This window comes from Aulonocara stuartgranti (genome assembly GCF_965226115.1).
Source record: "Aulonocara stuartgranti genome assembly, chromosome: 4".
Lineage (NCBI taxonomy): Eukaryota > Metazoa > Chordata > Actinopteri > Cichliformes > Cichlidae > Aulonocara > Aulonocara stuartgranti.
Window position 1 is genome coordinate 14,786,265 of NC_138942.1, and position 18,300 is coordinate 14,804,564.

At 44.8% G+C, this 18,300-nt stretch overlaps 2 protein-coding genes across 2 annotated transcripts in view; one reads left to right on the forward strand and one right to left on the reverse strand.

The window, feature by feature from the left end:
• Nucleotides 1–18,300, reverse strand: part of tedc2 (tubulin epsilon and delta complex 2) — a 278,694-nt gene that overhangs the window by 224,877 nt on the left and 35,517 nt on the right. The window lies entirely within an intron of this gene.
• LOC309704822 (adenylate cyclase 9) overlaps nucleotides 1–18,300 on the forward strand; it is a 45,809-nt gene that overhangs the window by 10,361 nt on the left and 17,148 nt on the right. The window lies entirely within an intron of this gene.

Consider the following 18,300-nt stretch of genomic DNA (forward strand, 5'->3'; position numbering starts at 1 on the left):
CATAACTTTATTGTGTGTTACAACAATGTTCTATAACTATAATGTAAACAGTTTTGATACCTTCTCATACTTTTTGCATTTGGAATATTTATTAATATCCTAAAGTAACAACCTTGTAGAAGACCAGAGATAAAGCTATTTATCTATACTCACAGGTTACTTTGGTACACCTATTCAACTGGTTGCTAATGCAATTATCCGTTTAACCAGTCACGTGGCAGCAACTCGATGCATCTAGGGATGTAGATGTGGTCAAGAGGACGTACTTCAGTTCAAACTGAGCATCAAAATGGTAAAGAAAGGTGATTTAAGTGACTTTGAACATGGTATGGTTGTTGATGCCAGACATGTTGGTCTTAAAGTATTAAAGAAACCGCTGAGCTACTGCTGCACACAACCATCTCTAGGATTAGAGGGAATGCTCCAAAAAAGAGAAAAATATCCAGTGAGCGGCAAATCTCTGTGCTGAAATGCCTTGTTAATGTCAGAGGTCAGAGGAGAATACTCAGACTGCTGTGATAGGAAGGGAACAGTAACTCAAATACCCACTTATTACTGAGGTATGCAGAAGAGTATCTCTGAACGCACAACAAGTCAAAGGTTGGAGCGGGTGGGCCACAGCCACAGAAAACCACACTGTGTGTCATGGATTTATCCTTCCTTGTATTAACAGTTCAGTCTTTTGGTGGTGTAATAGTCTAGGGAATTTTTTTTTTTTTGGGGGGGGGGGGCTTTAGTACCAGCTGAATATTGTTTAAATGCCACAGCCTAACTGAGTATTGTTGCTCCCTTTATGACCACAGTGTACCCATCGTCAGCAGGACAGGGGCACCTCCAGAAATTATTCAGAGGTGCCCATATAGGGGCCACAAATAATATTGGGGTGGTACACCAAAAACAGAATTTTCAGTTTTAAATGTGCTGCTGTCAAATATAGGTCACTTGAAACATATGGCAAAAAAGAGAGAAAGAAAGACTTATATCACTGAAAACAGGTACATATGAAAGCCATATGAAAACAAATCCATAATAATCTGTTTTAATTGATTGATTGATTGAAAACAGATCACCTTCAGATTCTTATCATGGATAAGTAGACAAATCTGCAGCATGTGCTGTCATGTCATTGTAGACCAAAATCCCAGAAGTTTCCAGAACCTTTTTAAATCTGTGCCATGAATAATAACGGCAGTTTTGAAGGCAAAAAGAAGTCCAAACTAGCAAGGTGTACCCAATAAAGTGGCTGGTAACACAATAGCTTGTAATAATGTAAACTTTCTTCAACACAGCCAGAGTTTTTAAAGCAATCTTCTGGCTGTTTTCCATGATTGCATGCAGCAAGCCAATCTGTTACGTGGCAGGAGTTTTCACATATGCAAATGTGCTGAGAAGATCAGTTTGTATATTTCCCTGCATTCAAAATGTTCCCTCCTGCAGCGAAGAAATAATAAAATAGAGCAGAATGGAAGCACGGAAAAGAAATAGCAGCAGAAAAAAGGAGAGGGCATGCAAGAAAGGTATTAAAAAAACGATCCAGTGAGAGACAGACAGATGGATAGATTCCTGTTTTGTTAATGGCTTTTGCGTGTCTGTATTTCATAACACCAACCTGAACACAACACATACGATGAAGACGTTACATCTCCATGCCTGTTAGGAGGAGGATGAGAGAACCAGACTTCCACTTAGTGTGGACAGCTGAACACTCACTGCAGTTATAGTACTTTTTGCCTAAAGTATTATCTGTGTTGGTCTAATATTTCCACGGCCTGGGTGTCAAAGCAAAGACACTAAAATTGACGTCTTGTACGTAATTTGCCGAATCCTGCCTGCGACTTCTGGTAGAACATTGCTATTTGACGCCCTGGTATACGCACTCGCACACATGCGCTTTGCTCCAGCTGTGCACCCTGGGCCTGCAAAGGCTAATTGCCATGGCAACGGGCTATTGAAAGAGGTGAGGGTCAGCTGGCTCTTTTTAAATGGAAGGACAGGTGATTTGACAGAGAGAAAGGGTCCAAATTGACTCCATTCAACTGAATTTCTGGCTTTCATATTTCGGTCAAAGCAATGCGAAGACTTATTTTTGTGCGAGTCCAGCAAGAATAAGACAAACACATGCGGCTATACTTTACTGTCTGAGCTCTAAAGGACACCTACGCAAATAGATTACACACTCCGAGGAGCTCAAAAATTCATACACCCTGAAAAAATGGAAAGAAAGTTAAACAAAAAAGAATCTTTCTTTTTTGTCTCTCTGCAGCTGTTGCTATCCCACTGTGTGCTCTGTGTGGTTGTTTATTTAGATCTCTGCTGGTACACTGCGAGTTGTGAGCTGTGTTATCGGCCTAGGCTAGCTTGCCTCGTGGTTCTGCAGACGCTCTGGTGATAAATTGTTATCATGAGTCACCGATGCATCCTAAGCTTCTTCCCCCCCCTTTGTGTTCAAGAGTACAGAAAATGCCAGCACTCCTTTTTAATAGATGCACACCAGCCTTTACTGACACTGACAGATGGTGCTCACTCTTAAGGTGACACACAACACTCAGTCCACCCACAGCGCACCTCTCAGTCACAAAACACCTACTTTTGCAATTTATTTATTTATTTTTTGGTTTGAGCACGCTAAATGCAATCACCCACACATACAGCCACACCCTTTCCATGTTTGTAGTGCTGTAGTGACTTGTTAGTGTGCACAGCGGGAGTGAGTGTGTGATAAATGGCTATATGAATTATGAATGATGAAAGATGACGGGGAGTCGGTGCTTGCTTAAGCCTGCTACCGTACTCAACATGCACGGATTGATGGAGCGCGTTTGTGTGGGCGTGCTGCATGAAGTAAAAAAAAATAAAAAAAATGTTTTCCTCCGTTTGAACTTGTGGGCATATTTGGGTTTGTTGTGAATGCACAGCGGTGAAGTTCTTCATTATTAGCAGCTGGTAAATTCACTTTAGAGTGTCTGAGGCCAATTTTAGCTCTCTCCTTTCAGTGGATGCGGAAGTATTTTGAAATGTTTGTCTCTCACACCCTTCCTGTGTTACTGTTAAGGACATTTCTGTAATATTTTTGACCTTCCTCTTGAACCATTTAGGTTTTTTTTTTGTCACCCTTGTCTCACTTTTGTGTAATGATTTTCTGTTGTGTAATTTTGTCTTACATAATTCAGCAGTGATGTGCTTTAACTTTATTCAAAACCTGCAAAATTAAGTTAAAACTGACTGTTATCTTCCAGTTTACGCACAGTATAAAAACATCAGCAAGAGTTTGAGCTGTCACTTGAGAAAGCTTCTTGCCAAAAACAAAATAAATCAGTTTATACTTGAGAAAAAGAACTGTCGATGCTCACAAAGCAGGACATAGATATACAAAAGTGTCAAGAACTGGAGTGAGAAGTATCACCAAGAAATTCAAAGAGAGCCACAGAGTACAGAACAAGCCTGGCAGAATTAGGAAGTGAAAGATTTCAAAGACTCTGGAAAGAAAACTAGTGAGAGATGTGTCTAAAGACTCCAGAACAACTGCCAAGACATGAGTGAATAGCTTAGCCAAGTCAGTAATTGTAGTCTGAAAGAAGACAATCACTGGAACCGTACACAGGAATGGACTGCAAGGCTACAGATAAAAAAAAGCTCCACTTCTGTTGGAGAGACACCTTCAAGCCAGACTGAAGTATGCAAAGGACAACCTGGAGAAAGATTATAGATACTGGTCATATGGCATGAAACTAAAGCTCTTTGGCCACAGAGATGCTGCTTATATTTGGAGAAAGAAGGGAGAGATGTACAACCCAAAGGACAGCATTCCCCACGGTGAAATGTGGTGGTGGAAGCGTTATACTGTGGGGACGCTTCAGTGCATCTGGAACTGGGAATCTCATCAAGGTAGAAGGAATCAGGAAGAATGAAGACTATGTGAAGAAAGCAAATTCTATCGTGTATCCTCATCATTTCATCAGTTGAATTCACGAGGCTTAACCTAACAAAGAAATGTCAAGTTGGTATTTGTTCTGTTTGTCTGATACAGTCATAAATATGAGCTAACATAATGTCAACTGTAAAATCATTTTTGGCTGAGCTAGTACGTCAGCCACAACATTAAAACCAGCTGTCTCAGACTGCAAGGAGGCTGAAACACAGCGATCCAGGTTTGAGTCCGAGCCGCTCTCCCTCCCTGCTTTCCTATGGAGGAGCAAAGAGAATTAAAAAATAATGTTAACAAACAAAAACACCTGCCTAATCTTTAGTAGCTTCACCAGGCCAGAACAACGTCCACAAGACTGGATGTTCCAGCAACACTGCGTCTTTCTAACAGGATAATTAATGTGTAATTAAGTGAGCACCACAGGCACAAAGGAATGAACTATTAGGTTTTGGCCTCACAGGAAATATGACTAAGATCAGTGAAATTAGTATGAAATGTTGTTTTTAACAATACATAACTTCCACTTCACAGTAATAATTTTTTAAGTGTTTAGTGGTGGTGCAGTGACTAGTTTGTATCCACCAGCCAGCTGATGTTTTTTACTGTGGAGTTTGCGTGTTCTCTCCAGGTACTCCTGCTTCCTCCTACAGTCCAATGACACGCACAGAGTTGGGTTAATTAGCGATTCTAAGTCGGCCGTAGGTGTGAATGTGGTGTGAATGGTTGTCTGTCTCTCTCTGTGTGCTAGCCCTGCAACAGACTACCAACCATCCAGGATGGAAGGCTGCCTTTCACCTAGCCCTCCTGCAACCCTGGATTCTATACATGGAAGAAAATGGATACGGAGCAAAAAGCATCACCAATGTTTCCTTAAACTGCCGGTGTTCCTGGTCTCTCTGGTGTATGAACTGATCTCCCAGCCTTAGCTTCAGGTTTTCCCCTTGGCTTTAGTGTGGTACAGTCCTTCTGCATTTATCAGCTGCTCCCCCGTACACATACTTCATAGCCCCAGGGAATTTCTCTGCTGTCACCTTTTAAAGCTGTTGCTGACTTACAGCACATGTGTGTGTTTGTGTGTTAAGTACCTGATATATCCCCAACAGAGGTCATCCCCCTTTGTTTGCTGCATAACTTTCAATAAGTTATGCAGCTTATTACTCTTACTCCATGCTTCTTTTTTTCAGTTTTTCTAACCTCCATCTTGTTGCTGTCTCATTGTTGAGTCAGACTGCTGCAACTGCTGTTTTTCAAATGGCACCTTCATCAACGCTGTGACATTGCAGCAGTGTTTAGCTTCGCAGCCTCCGTATCAAACTGTTCCTCTTCACTGAGATGTGAAATGCAACACAACTGTTAATTATGACACTTGTTAAGAGGATGTAGAAGCAAAAGCATACATGACTTTTGTGTTTGTCTCAGGCGGTATACAGTGGAGGGGTTTCTGGGGTAAGCTGAATTTGTAGTTAGCATCCTCATTTACTTTTGCTGTATCACTTGCCTGTTCTAGTTAGAGAGCCCTCAGGGGAGCGGCACAGTGCTCGGCAGAAGATCTAGCAAATTTCCGTCATCAACCCCCAGTGAAGACACCATTAATCAAAATGTTGAGTTAGCAAAGTTTGTGAGACAGCTGGCGCATGAAAGGGAGGGAGAGGTTGGCCTCTGTCGGCTGTTTGCTTTGATCATTTACCCGGAGCCACAAATGTGGTCGCTGTTTAATCAATAGGGGAGCGCTGCTCATAGCTGTGGGTCAATAGCATCTCTGGCTGAGATAGTTCAGCCTGTAACGAAATCGAATTTCAGTTATGAGACTGTCTTCTGACAATTAATTAAATGTGCAATTTTTCATGGATGTTGGCATTTTATTTGTTTTATTTAAGAGAATGGATGAAGAGAACTGAGTTTCAGACAGCATATTTTAGCATCATATTGTGATAAATAGGAGGAACACCATTAGCTCCTAGCACTCAAACAGCACTTTTCACAGCCAGGAGGAGATACTGGAGGAGATACCAGCATGCTCTTGTGGTTTTGGGGATTTTTAGGTTTTCTCTAAGTTTGTATTTTTGATTGTCTTTGCATTATCGTCCTGTATTCTGTATTGCTGTTATTTAGCTTAACGTTATTTCCCTATACCTGATATGCTTTCCTTTTGGTGTTGTTATTTAGTTTTCAGCTTCTATTCGATAGAGCTCCTAGTCTTCTGTTTATAGTGTTCTTCTTGCTCTTCTTGTATTTATTTAATTTTGTACCTTTAGTTCCTTGGTTGCTTTAGTTGGTCATAGGTTTGTTAATCCCCTTTTTAATTCCTGTTCTGTGTATTTGTTTGTCCTTTGTCTCTGTCAAGTTTGCTTCTGTGATATTTTCTTTTCTATTTTGACGGTCTTTGCCGCTCATGTTTTGTATTTAGCTCTGCTTCCCTTGTCTCATCTTCTGTGATTAGTTTCAGCTGTCCACCCACCCGTTTCCTCTCCCCTCATTACCTGGTGTCTATTTATTTGCCTTACCCCCCCCCCCTCCCCCGAGTTCTTTGTTGCCTGCTGCCTCCTAGTTAGTTGTAGTTTTGGATTCACTATCCTACAGTTGTTTTGTATTTTGTGAAAGCTCACCATTAAAGCTGTTTATGATTTTCAGTTTGTCTCCTGAGGCCTGCATTTTGGGTCTATTTTCTGCCTGCCATGCAGCCGTTTCACGGCAGGTGTGGCGACTTGTGTATTTTAATGACCTGCAGAGCTATGCCATTAGAAGCATGAGCTCCTGGTAGGGACGCTCATGCTGGACAAATCAAAGGGTAAAAGTCAGACAAATTTGAACTACCTCCCCTTGAGGTAAAGGCGTTGATCAGAAAATAAAAACTGGGGATTGCCAAGATCCAGGTGCACTGGCAGGGTACAAGGAGTCATCAATGGCCTATGGTTCTCATAAAGCGAAAGGGCTTAGACAGGCAAACACTGGAGGAGATGGGGAAAGCGTTCCAGGTTAAAAAAATAAAATTAACAAGAAAGATAGTTGTGCCTAAATCTACGCAATTTTTCTCACTGCAGAATATTGGACTTCAAAATGTTTGACTGCAGTCGGGCATTTAGCTTCATTCATCACATTACGGATGTCTTTCCTCCTTGAACACTCGCCTACTCCAAAAAAACTGCCAAAACATCTGCTTTCATAGATGTGCTCACACTTGCTGATGATCAATTAATCAAATGCATTTGGATTAGCGGCACCTGATTGCTACTTATCCTCTTAATTCCTGAAGAAACAGTACCCACTGTGCAGTGTACCCACTGCTTCTGCTCTTTGGTTTCTGTTAAATAAATAATGCCACATTGCAATATGTCATTTTTGTTCATCCGATGTTTATTTCCCTCATTTTAGATCCTGGCATGGGTCAGACGATTTTCTTTTGATATGTGAAACCTTGAAAAGGGGTGCATGTGTGATGGCTGAAAAACTTAAAAAGAGTTAAACAAAAAACGTGTACTGGAAGGCTTGCAGTAGTGTGACTTTTCCTAAAATAAAATAAAAACATGAATCAAGTGCATTATCTGTTGAAACACTTTGGATGGTGCGTTACATCAGTTCACCTACTTAACCTTTAACAATGTTCGTTCGTCAGATTTAAAAAAAGAACATTAAAAGCGTTTCCATAAGAAAAGCTTGCACATTTGGCTATTTCTGCAGCGTAGACAGACGTGCTGAATGGCAAAGAAGCCATATGGTCACCATTATGTGAGCAAGAACGAGGGAATTACCTTTCATTGTGTGTGTGTGGGTGAAGTGTGAAATGTGATGAGGTAAAAAGCAGAAGATGGAAAGTGAGGCTGAGCTTTTGGGACGATGTCAGTCGGAGTGCTTCTTTGTGGAGAAGAGTGCTCTACGCCGATGTGGCGATGAGGCAAGCGGATATCGTTGTGAACACAAAAGAACATGGAGGATATTTGGATTTGTGACAGAGAGCGAGAGAGCGGGCAAGTCAAAGAAAGACAGTGAGCTACAGCAAGACTGACAAAAACAGGCAGAAAATACAGGCCACTGTGCAAAGGAAGGGGGGTGTTAAGAATTTTTGAGGGATGTCAACTGTATCTGCCAGTAGACCGCGGCAGCATGGGATTGTCGGGGATGGAGGGATCGTAGGCACAGAATACAGAAAGAGTGCGGAGAGCGTAAGAGACAGACACAGCCAAGCGAGAGTCAAGACTTTGGAGAGATGTCAAGTGTTTCTATTGTTGTTTTGAGTGAGCTGTGGTAGGGCCCGACTGAATTCAGGAAAAAAAAGGAAAGCCCAGACCAAATGTGGAAATTTAGTGTTAGTGCCACCCCTGTGTGGAACAAAGAGAAAGGAAAAGGATATTAAGAGATTCCAACGGGAAGAAAGGCCTCAGAATGACTTGTTGTGCTGGGACAGTGTGTTTGTGTGTAAGCAGAGAAGTACTCGGACGTGAGTCTCAGTATAGTGACATATTTTTGTCCTGAACCTGGAAAGCAAATGCTGAGAAGGCCCAGGTGGTGTGCAAGACCTGCTGTTTCTTCTTCATATTTTTTTTTTTTTTTTTTTTTTTTTTTTTGAGTACAGGCTTATGTAACTTGTTTTGAGAGGTCACTCTGGTTATCTAGGGTTGAGAAAAACTCTGTTGATTTAGCTGGGCTTCACTGAGTTTGACGTGTACAAGCAAGGCACAGGTTTATTTGTATCCCCGTCTGCAAAACGTAATGCTTGGCACTGATAATGTGTTGTTGTTGTTGGAAAGACTGGCAATGTGCAACACATGCAGATGAGAGTGATGATTTTGCTTGACATGCTTGCTTATGTATACAGTGGCGGTTCCTGAAAGCAGCAGCCTCGTGAGCAGGACAGTAGAGTGCCCTGTCCTGCATAAAAACTACATTCTGCACTTTTCCAAAGTCTTGAGCCACTCCTGATTTCTCGTATCGTGCTTGAAAGGAGCCAGACTTTATTCAAATTTTTAATTTAGTTTTTAAAGTGGTCTCAAGCAACAGTTCTCCAGGCTTTCTGAAGGTCTTTTAAAGTTTTTCTTTGCACATTGGCTGGTTTTTTTGTTTTTTGTTTTTTTATACTCGTTTTCACTCCACTCATTTCACTGGTTTGTTAGTTTGTTAAGCTTCTTAACGTCGCCTATGAATAATACAAGTGTACAAATGTACACATAACAGAAAACTTAACAAAAATACAATTTAAAATTGATTCTGAGGAACTTTAAAAGCCTGTTGGAAAAACGTAATTTGTTCACAGTCCTTTAGTTGACTCTGTGAGCTATTAGCCAAAACTTGGCATATTTTGTCATTGTGTACATAAAAAAAAAAAAAAAAAAAAAAAAATTGAGGAAAGTGATCGAGTGCAGGATAATGAAGATTCATCCCAAGCAGCAGCAGGTGAACAGTGTCAGTCATGCTGTTGAGAAAAAAGAAAACTCCAACAAAGACCTGACACAGGACCTGAGAGATGCATCTGACCCTTCAGTTGATCCATCTACTGTTCACTGAAGCCTCGTCAGAAATTGTCTCAGTGGAAGGGTGGCTGTCAAGAACCAAAAAAGGAAGTGCTGTGTGCTCGAAAAGCTTATCTAGAAGTTGCTCTTTGGTAGGGCAGATGCAAACTCAGTCCTATTGACTCTTAAATCTTCATCACGGTCTGATGAAAAGCCTGATAAAGTGCAATATATAATATAAAATATACTTATTGTTTCAATAAATCGCTGCGCTTATTTCCCATTTCCCATAATGAAATCTGGGAAGGCTCAAGACCTTTGCATAGTACATTATATTAAATCGCTAATCAAATGTAATTGTCATGATTCGTTGTGTGGCAGGCAGGAGGACCCAAAATGCAAAACTCACAGACACGGGGATGAACTCAAAAAAAAAAAAAATCACAGCTTTAATGCTGGAGAGGCAGAACGTAGGAAATACAAAACTAAACTGGGAAAACTAAATACAAAGCTCGCCAAGAGACACAGGGAGGAACACACACAACATGAGGGAGAACGCGACACAGAACTGAGGGAGACGCAGACATAACGGGCTGGGGAAAACAGAATAAAACACAAAGAGAGACGAGGGCTCATAAATACACAGAGGGGCACACAGGGGGTAAGAGTCACGAAGGGAAAACACTTAGGGAACAACACAACAGGGCAACTCAGGAAACATGGCCTAAGGAACGAAATACAAAAATACAAGGAACTAAGAATACTGGGCCTACATGGCCCAGGACCATGACATCACCCCCCCCTTAAGGGCTGGCACCAGACAGCCCAAACACAGAAAAACAAAACCAAACAGAAAACGACCCAGGGCGGGCGGCGGGGCCCCAGGACGGAGGGCTCGGAACGGAAAACAAAAGAGCACAGCAAACACCGGAGCCCAAGAAAAACAACCCAAAAACACAGTGCAGTTCAGGGGGCCGACCATGCGGACGGCAACGATGGAGACGTGGAAACAGTTCAGGGGGCCGGCCGCGCGGAAGGCAGCGGTGGCGGCGAAGGAGACGACGGAGCAGTTCAGGAGGCCGGCCGCGCGGAAGGCAGCGGCGGCGGCGGTGAAGGAGACGACGGAGCAGTTCAGGAGGCCGGCCGCGCGGAAGGCAGCGGCGGCGGCGGTGAAGGAGACGACGGAGCAGTTCAGGAGGCCGGCCGCGCGGAAGGCAGCGGAAGGCAGCGGCGGCGGCGAAGGAGACGACGGAGCAGTTCAGGAGGCCGGCCGCGCGGAAGGCAGCGGCGGCGGCGGCGAAGGAGACGACGGAGCAGTTCAGGAGGCCGGCCGTGCGGAAGGCAGCGGCGGCGGCGGCGAAGGAGACGACGGAGCAGTTCAGGGGGCCGGCAGCGGCGGCGGCGAAGGAGACGACGGAGCAGTTCAGGGGGCCGGCCGCGCGGAAGGCAGCGGCGGCTCTCCAGTGTTAGGCGTGCTGGCCATGGCCCGGTGGGCACAGGACCAGACGAGGCAGGACCAGACTGTGGCGATGCGGGGGCCGGACCAGGCGTCGCTGCAGAGGCTGAGGCTGGACCAGGTGACGGCGAAGCAGGAGCTGAGGCCGAGGCCGGACCGGGCGGAGCAGAGGCCGAGGCTGGACCGGGCAACGTTGAAGGCGATGACGGGGCCGGACCAGGCGACGTTGAAGGCGATGACGGGGCCGGACCAGGCGACGACGGGGCCGGACCAGGCGACGTTGAAGGCGATGACGGGGCCGGACCAGGCGATGACGGGGCCGGACCAGGCGATGACGGGGCCGGACCAGGCGACGTTGAAGGCGATGACGGGGCCGGACCAGGCGATGACGGGGCCGGACCAGGCGTGGCAGAGGCGGAGGCTGGACCAGACGAGGATGAAGACTCGGATGAAGCTGGACCAGGCGAAGCACAGGCTGAAGCTGGACCAGGAGGAGCAGAAGCCGAAGACTCTGAGGCTGGGCCAGACGAGGACGAAGACTCTGAGGCTGGGCCAGACGAGGACGAAGACTCTGAGGCTGGGCCAGACGAGGCACAGGCTGGAGCTGCAGCAGGCGAAGCACAGGCTGGAGCTGGACCAGGCGGAGCAGAAGCAGAAGGTGGCTGGATGGGCTCCTCGGGCCCTCCAGCTGATGTGGCATGGTGCTGGACGGGCGGCTCGGGCCCTCCAGCTGATGTGGCATGGTGCTGGACGGGCGGCTCGGGCCCCCCAGCAGACGTGGCATGAGGCTGGTGCGGTTCTCCTGAACCCCCAGCTGACGAGGAAGGTTGCTGGACGGGCTCCTCGGGCCCTCCAGCTAACGAGGTGTGAGGCTGGACGGTCTCCTCGGACCCTCCAGCGGAGACAGGAGGCTGAACGGGCCCCTCGGACCCTCCAGCGGAGACAGGAGGCTGAACGGGCCCCCGGGCTGAACGTCCTCCGACTCTTCCTACCGGAGAGGCAGTTCCGGGCGGATGCCTACGGTGGACATGAGGAAGTCCCGGATGTGGGGGTGTAGCGCGCCGAATAACCAGGGGAGTCCGGACACCATCCTCTGTAGGCGGATGGCTACGGTCTCCCGGTAACCTCCTCTTGGCAGCGCTCCCCACTCCTGACAGTGGTATTCCACCGTGTAAATCAGGTCCTCACGGAGCTCGGCAGAGGGGTTGTGAGCTGCTGGGTCCATGTCGTGGTCGCGTTCTTCTGTCATGATTCGTTGTGTGGCAGGCGGGAGGAGGACCCAAAATGCAAAACTCACAGACACGGGGATGAACTCAAAAAAATCACAGCTTTAATGCTGGAGAGGCAGAACGTAGGAAATACAAAACTAAACTGGGAAAACTAAATACAAAGCTCGCCAAGAGACACAGGGAGGAACACACACAACATGAGGGAGAACGCGACACAGAACTGAGGGAGACGCAGACATAAATGCACAGAGGGTTAACGAGGGAAGTGGGAGCACACGGGGAACACAGGTGACACTGATAATCATAACAAGACACGGCAGGAGTGAACACAACACTAACGGGAGACGGGCAAAGTAAAACAGGAAGTACAGAGGTTCAGACAGGAGGAGAGAGAGCACGGGGAGAACACAGACATAACGGGCTGGGGAAAACAGAATAAAACACAAAGAGAGACGAGGGCTCATAAATACACAGAGGGGCACACAGGGGGTAAGAGTCACGAAGGGAAAACACTTAGGGAACAACACAACAGGGCAACTCAGGAAACATGGCCTAAGGAACGAAATACAAAAATACAAGGAACTAAGAATACTGGGCCCACATGGCCCAGGACCATGACAGTAATTAAAATCTTTTGAAAAGTTTTACCACCGTCTCTGCTTTTGCAGAATTCTTAGATTGCTATTCAGGATATTTTAAGTACTATGTCTTTCTGAATTCTCTCTTATGTCTCTGAAAAAGCAGACTGCATTGATCTGCTTGCAGATCCCAGCGTAACTGAGCACCCATGGGATGCGCCAAAACAAGCCAGGTCCACTGAGGACCAACTAGCAACCCAACTAAACTGCCACTATTCCAGTGCCAGACCTCCCTCTGGAGGGCTAGCATCTGTGTTGCGATGCATCACAGCTGTTTTGGTGGACCAAACGGGCAGATACAATTCTAGAGATGTGGTTTTAGTGTTGTGGCTGATTGGTGCACGTAGTTAATGGAACAATATTTAAAAAACCTGGCCTATATATTATTCAGAAGAGGATGTGTTATTGGCAAAGTCAGCATGTGAAACAGCCCGCTCTCTTTAACCGTCTCTGACATTCTCTGACAGAGGAGGAAGTCTTTCCTACCTTGACATTGGAAATAATTCTGCCTACCTGTCCTTTAAAATCTCAGAAGAAACACTGGCTCAGCACAACTAGAAGGCCACCACTTACTTTCCTTCCCGGTCTCCCATGGATGCTGGGCATAGAGATGTACGCAAATTCACTGTTCTCCTTTACTGACAGATATGACAGCTGAGTCCCTGTGGGATTCCTTATGAAAAATGCATACACGTCATTTATGTTTTCTGACTGAATAGGTTCACTCACAAATTACTTTTTACCCACTACCACCACAAACAAACTCATAGATCTATCCTTTTACATTTTTTTCCTCTTTTTAAACTAATCTCTACCTCTTATGGCTGTCCACTTCACCAGAGCAATGACATTCTTCCAAGCAGCCTGCCATGCCGGAAAGATTTCCTGTTGTTCCTCCTGCCTTTACCGGGGACAGGATGTACAGAATATCTCTGGACGGAGACACAGAGGAAGAAGGAAGGGACGCTTCTTATTGGTAGTGCCAACATGGCATGGAGAACTGCCCAGCCTAGCAGTGCTAGTTACTCTGCACCACCTGTTCGAATGCCCTCCTGCTCAGATACCTGGCCCCGGAAAGTGAACCTGTCATTATGGAAAGATCAGCCGCATGATAGGTTTGTGTGTGTGTATGTGTGTGAGTGTGTGTTTGTGTGCTGATTCCAGTAAATCTGCCAACACTCCTTTCCTCTTTGCTGCCCTTTGTGTTCGGTTGCTTTTAATAAACCTCCCTGGGACTGCAGCATTGGCTTTTGAGTCCCACTTGGGTTGCAAATGGAACTTGAAAGCAAAAGGTGTTGCTTTGTGATAAATGTCCAGAACATTTTATATTTATGGCTACTGTACCTGTTGCATTCATGTGCTATTTTTTTCCCCAATGTGAATTATCTGTTCTTCTTTTCTACTTTTGTATATCCCAGTGGGGAAGCAGGAGGGGTGTTTTTCTATGATAATGATTTGCCTTTCTTTGGTCCTATTCCCTCTATGTTCTGCTTGTTGCATATAGGACAGTGTAAGAGTGTGTGGCATCTATGCTTTTTGTTACTTAATGTTCGCATTCCAATTTAGTTGTCCTTCTCTTTGCACAGATGGATACATTAAGAGTGCCTGAAATGACCACCGCAGTGTGTTTGTGTGCGTGTGCTCATTCATCGTTTTTTTTTTTTCTGCATGTTTTTTTTGGCACACCCAACCTCTGCACTGAGACACTCAGAGGTGGCTATTGTCCCACGAGAGCTTGGACGTGCCATGAAGAGGTGAGAGGAAGGGAGGAGTAGGGCTGATGATGTTATTTGTTTGCAAAGTGTTTTCTCATTTCACCCTCCTCTGTCCTGAACAAAAGGGCTTGGAGAGGGAGATAATGTAACTAGGCTCTCATGGGGAAAGGTTATCTACTGTTCCCTGTCAGCTGATAGCAGAAGACAGGACACTTCAAGTCCCATACCGCCCAGAGGCTGCTGCTAATGATGCTCTTCAATTAACCCAAGGTCATGGGAGATGTAGAAGGGCCAGCACAATCACATACCTGCCTAAGAGACTATCAAACAAATGTACATAGAGTGACAGATGTACTGAAACCTACACAGCAGGAAAGAATCAATTGGATCTCACAGTTTCCTGACCTTTTATCCTGCCACGAGGACTTTAGAGTGCAGCTATACTATGAAGATATTGGACCCTATTAAATGAAGTGAGCTATGTATCCAGCTGCTTATCTGAGCCATACTCTACTGGCTGACAGCGCAATTTCAGCTGCTACAAGGTTAGATGACAGATTGTCCTCAAGTGGTCAGGAGCAGGCACACAAAGCTGCATAAAATCTCGTGTGACCACACTGATAACATACTTGGAAACTTTGCCAGCCTGGGCAGTTTGTTCATCTTGCTCCTCTTCTCTTTTGGCTGATCGGAGGTGTGAGTTGGTTTGTATAATTCTAATGACCTTGAAAGTCAATATTTGATACAAGCACCTTTATTCTTCAACACAGCCTGAACTCACTTAGGCAGCTTTCTTCTAATTTCTTTAAGCAGTCTTCAGGAGTAGTTCTCCAGGCTCCTTTAAAGACATTCATTTATTTATTCATTTATTCTGGGTTCATCACCCCATCAGACCTGTTGTCACCGATTTTCAGTCCAGGACTTTTGTAATTTGGCATACCTCAGCCTTTTTTTCTTTTCAACTCTTTCTCTTGTATTTCTATTAATGATCCTTTGGGAATCATGTTGTTGTGGCAAAAATATATTCACAAAAGATATTTTTGTGTCAGGCTGTTAGTAGCAAAGTGCCTAAAGATTTGCTACGTTATCTGTCATATTTAAACACAACACTGGTTCATCCTCTTTAGCTAGGTCCCTTTTTTATGCTTGAATATTTCAGAGGTCAGGGTTAAGTGGCTTAACAAACCAAAAAACATTCCTCTGAAAATGGTTCAAAGACTGGAGTGAAAACGAGTGAAAAAGCAGTCCAAGGAACTATTGCTATAGACCATTTTTTAAAAATTACATTTAAAATTAAAAGTAAGTCTGGCTCCTGGGAAGCAAAATATAAAAAAATAAAATAGAGGCTTAAATTGAAAATGGTAAAGAGACAACTTAGCCACATCAAAACTGAAACATTTTATTCTATTAAAACAAACAAATATTTGAATTTGTGTCACGGTTCTGGGTCATTTTGACCCAGCTTTGTCAGTTTCTTATATTTTGGTATATTTCTATATTATTGATTATTATTCTAGGTTTAGTTCAGTGTCGGTCTGCATCTTTGTAAATTGTTTCTTGCTTCCTGTTTTACTTTGAAGGTCCGTGTCTGGTGTCGGTGTGTTCAGTTTTACCTGCCTCCTGTCTCGTTAAATGGTCTGTCTGTATTTGTATAGCGCTTTACTTGGTCCTAAGGACCCCAAAGCGCTTTACACTATACACAATCATCCCCCCATTCACACACACATTCGCACACTGGTGATGGCAAGCTACATTGTAGCCACAGCCACCCTGGGGCGCACTGACAGAGGCGAGGCTGCCGGACACTGGTGCCACTGGGCCCTCTGACCACCACCAGTAGGCAACGGGTGAAGTGTCTTGCCCAAGGGACAAGTGTCCTTGGGACCGAGACTGTCGGAGCCGGGGCTCGAACCGGCAACCTTCCGATTACAAGACGAACTCCCAACTCTTGAGCCATGATCGTTAGCCCAATCCCTCCCAGCTGTGTCTCCCTGATGTTTTCCATTCCCTGATTACTCCCCCGTGTATATAAGCCCTGTGATTCCTTTGTTCTCTGTTGCGTCGTAAATATCTACTCACCCTTACGCTATGTGTTCTGCTACCTGTTTTGCTTGCGTGTTAGTTTATATTTTCCAGTTTAGTTAGTCTTCTGTTCTATCAGCAGCCTGCAATAAAGCAGTTTATTCCGAGTTCATTTTTGCCTCCGAGAGTCCTGCATTTTGTGTCCTTCCTCTCTGCCTGCCTGCACACAGCCATGACAATTTGATGCTAGAAACACATTTAACAGTGTCGGGATAGGAGCATGTTTGCCTCTGTGTTGCATCACCTCTTCTTTAAATTTCTAAACTAACAGACCATCTGCTCTAGCACAGAAAGAAAAATATGTGTCGCCCTGACTTTTCTGAAGTGGAGTGATAATGGATCGATATTCTTTGCACTGGCAAACCTGCTCTCTCTGCCTTTTATCTTTTCTGTCTAGTAATTTGTTGCTACACACATTTTCTGTCTTGACATACCTCATTATTTTTAATAAGCTTTCACAGTATTTGGGAATAGAGGCTAAATGGTCCAGGGATTTCTGTTAAGATGCATTTGGGTTGGTTCCCATAATATGCAGTTTTATTATTACTCAGCGGGCGCCTTTGCTTTTACTGCGCGATTTGCATTAATTGAGAGTATAAATATATTAATAAATAATGAAAATCTGGCACTCTCTCTAACTCAAAGGCTCCCGATCTGGGTTGTGAAAATGTCAATAAAAAGGCAAGGCAACAATTACACCACATTTCTCCACTCAAAGTCATTTAAGGCATCTTCTACTTTACCTGCGTCACTCCAGGATGACTTGCGGAAGTTGTGAGAACACTGCATGTCACTGGAACTCATTTCTGCTTCAGAGATACTGATGAGAAAGGATAAAAGAAGACAGGAGAAGCAGAAAGAGAAGGGGAAAATAACCTAGTTGACCCATCAGCAGAAGCAGAAGACGGTGTGTCATAATGGGAGGCAGTGTAGGATTTGATTAGCAAACTAATGAAATCAGTCATGCTGCGTGCGAGTGGTGTGTGTGTGTGTTTGTGTCTCTGGATCTGTCTTTGACACACAGTCACTCTCACACACTCACTCTCGCACATTTTCATTTTCGGAGGCAGTCAAAAGCTCTCCTCAGTTTCCTGCTGCCTCTCCTCATCTGCTGTGCCATTCTGCATCACTGATGCGGGGAAATGGTTCATTGTAACTGCTGTTTACCGCTTTCATTTCCCGTCCTTGAATCTCATCCACCTGACTATCCACCCAGCTACAGTGAAGTCATCCATCTATACTTCTGCTTGCTTTGTGTACGTGTGTTTTACTAAGTGTGTAGGCGTTTAGCGATGCTGTTTTTGTGAGTGTCTCATAAACGGTACATCGATCTTTTTGTATGCATTCTTATTTTTGTGTCTTGCTTCTTAATTCGTGTGTTCATCTTAAACTAAGACTTTGTTCCCTTGTGGCATACGTGTGTGTGTGTGTGTGTGTGTGTGTGTGTGTGTGTGTGTCAGAGAGTGGAGCCCCAGGGTGGCTTAGCAGAGCCAGTGGCAGGCCTGTCTGAAGTACTTAGTGCATACAATGCTCAGAGCCTGAGGCTGCAGCTTCACTGACAGTTAAATTATGTGGCTAAGCACACAGTTGCAGGTACTAACCTATGCTGCTGACAAACACAGATAACCTGTTAGTGTGGCTATGACGTGTCACAACAGCAAAGAGTTGCATACAAATACACATAACTTGCAGGAGTAATGGAAATGGACATGTTGATAGAGGCAGGAGGAAGCAGGTGTTCAAATATTTGGCTGTTTCATGGTCAGCGGAAAGGAATACATGAACACCCACACTTACATGCACATGCACCC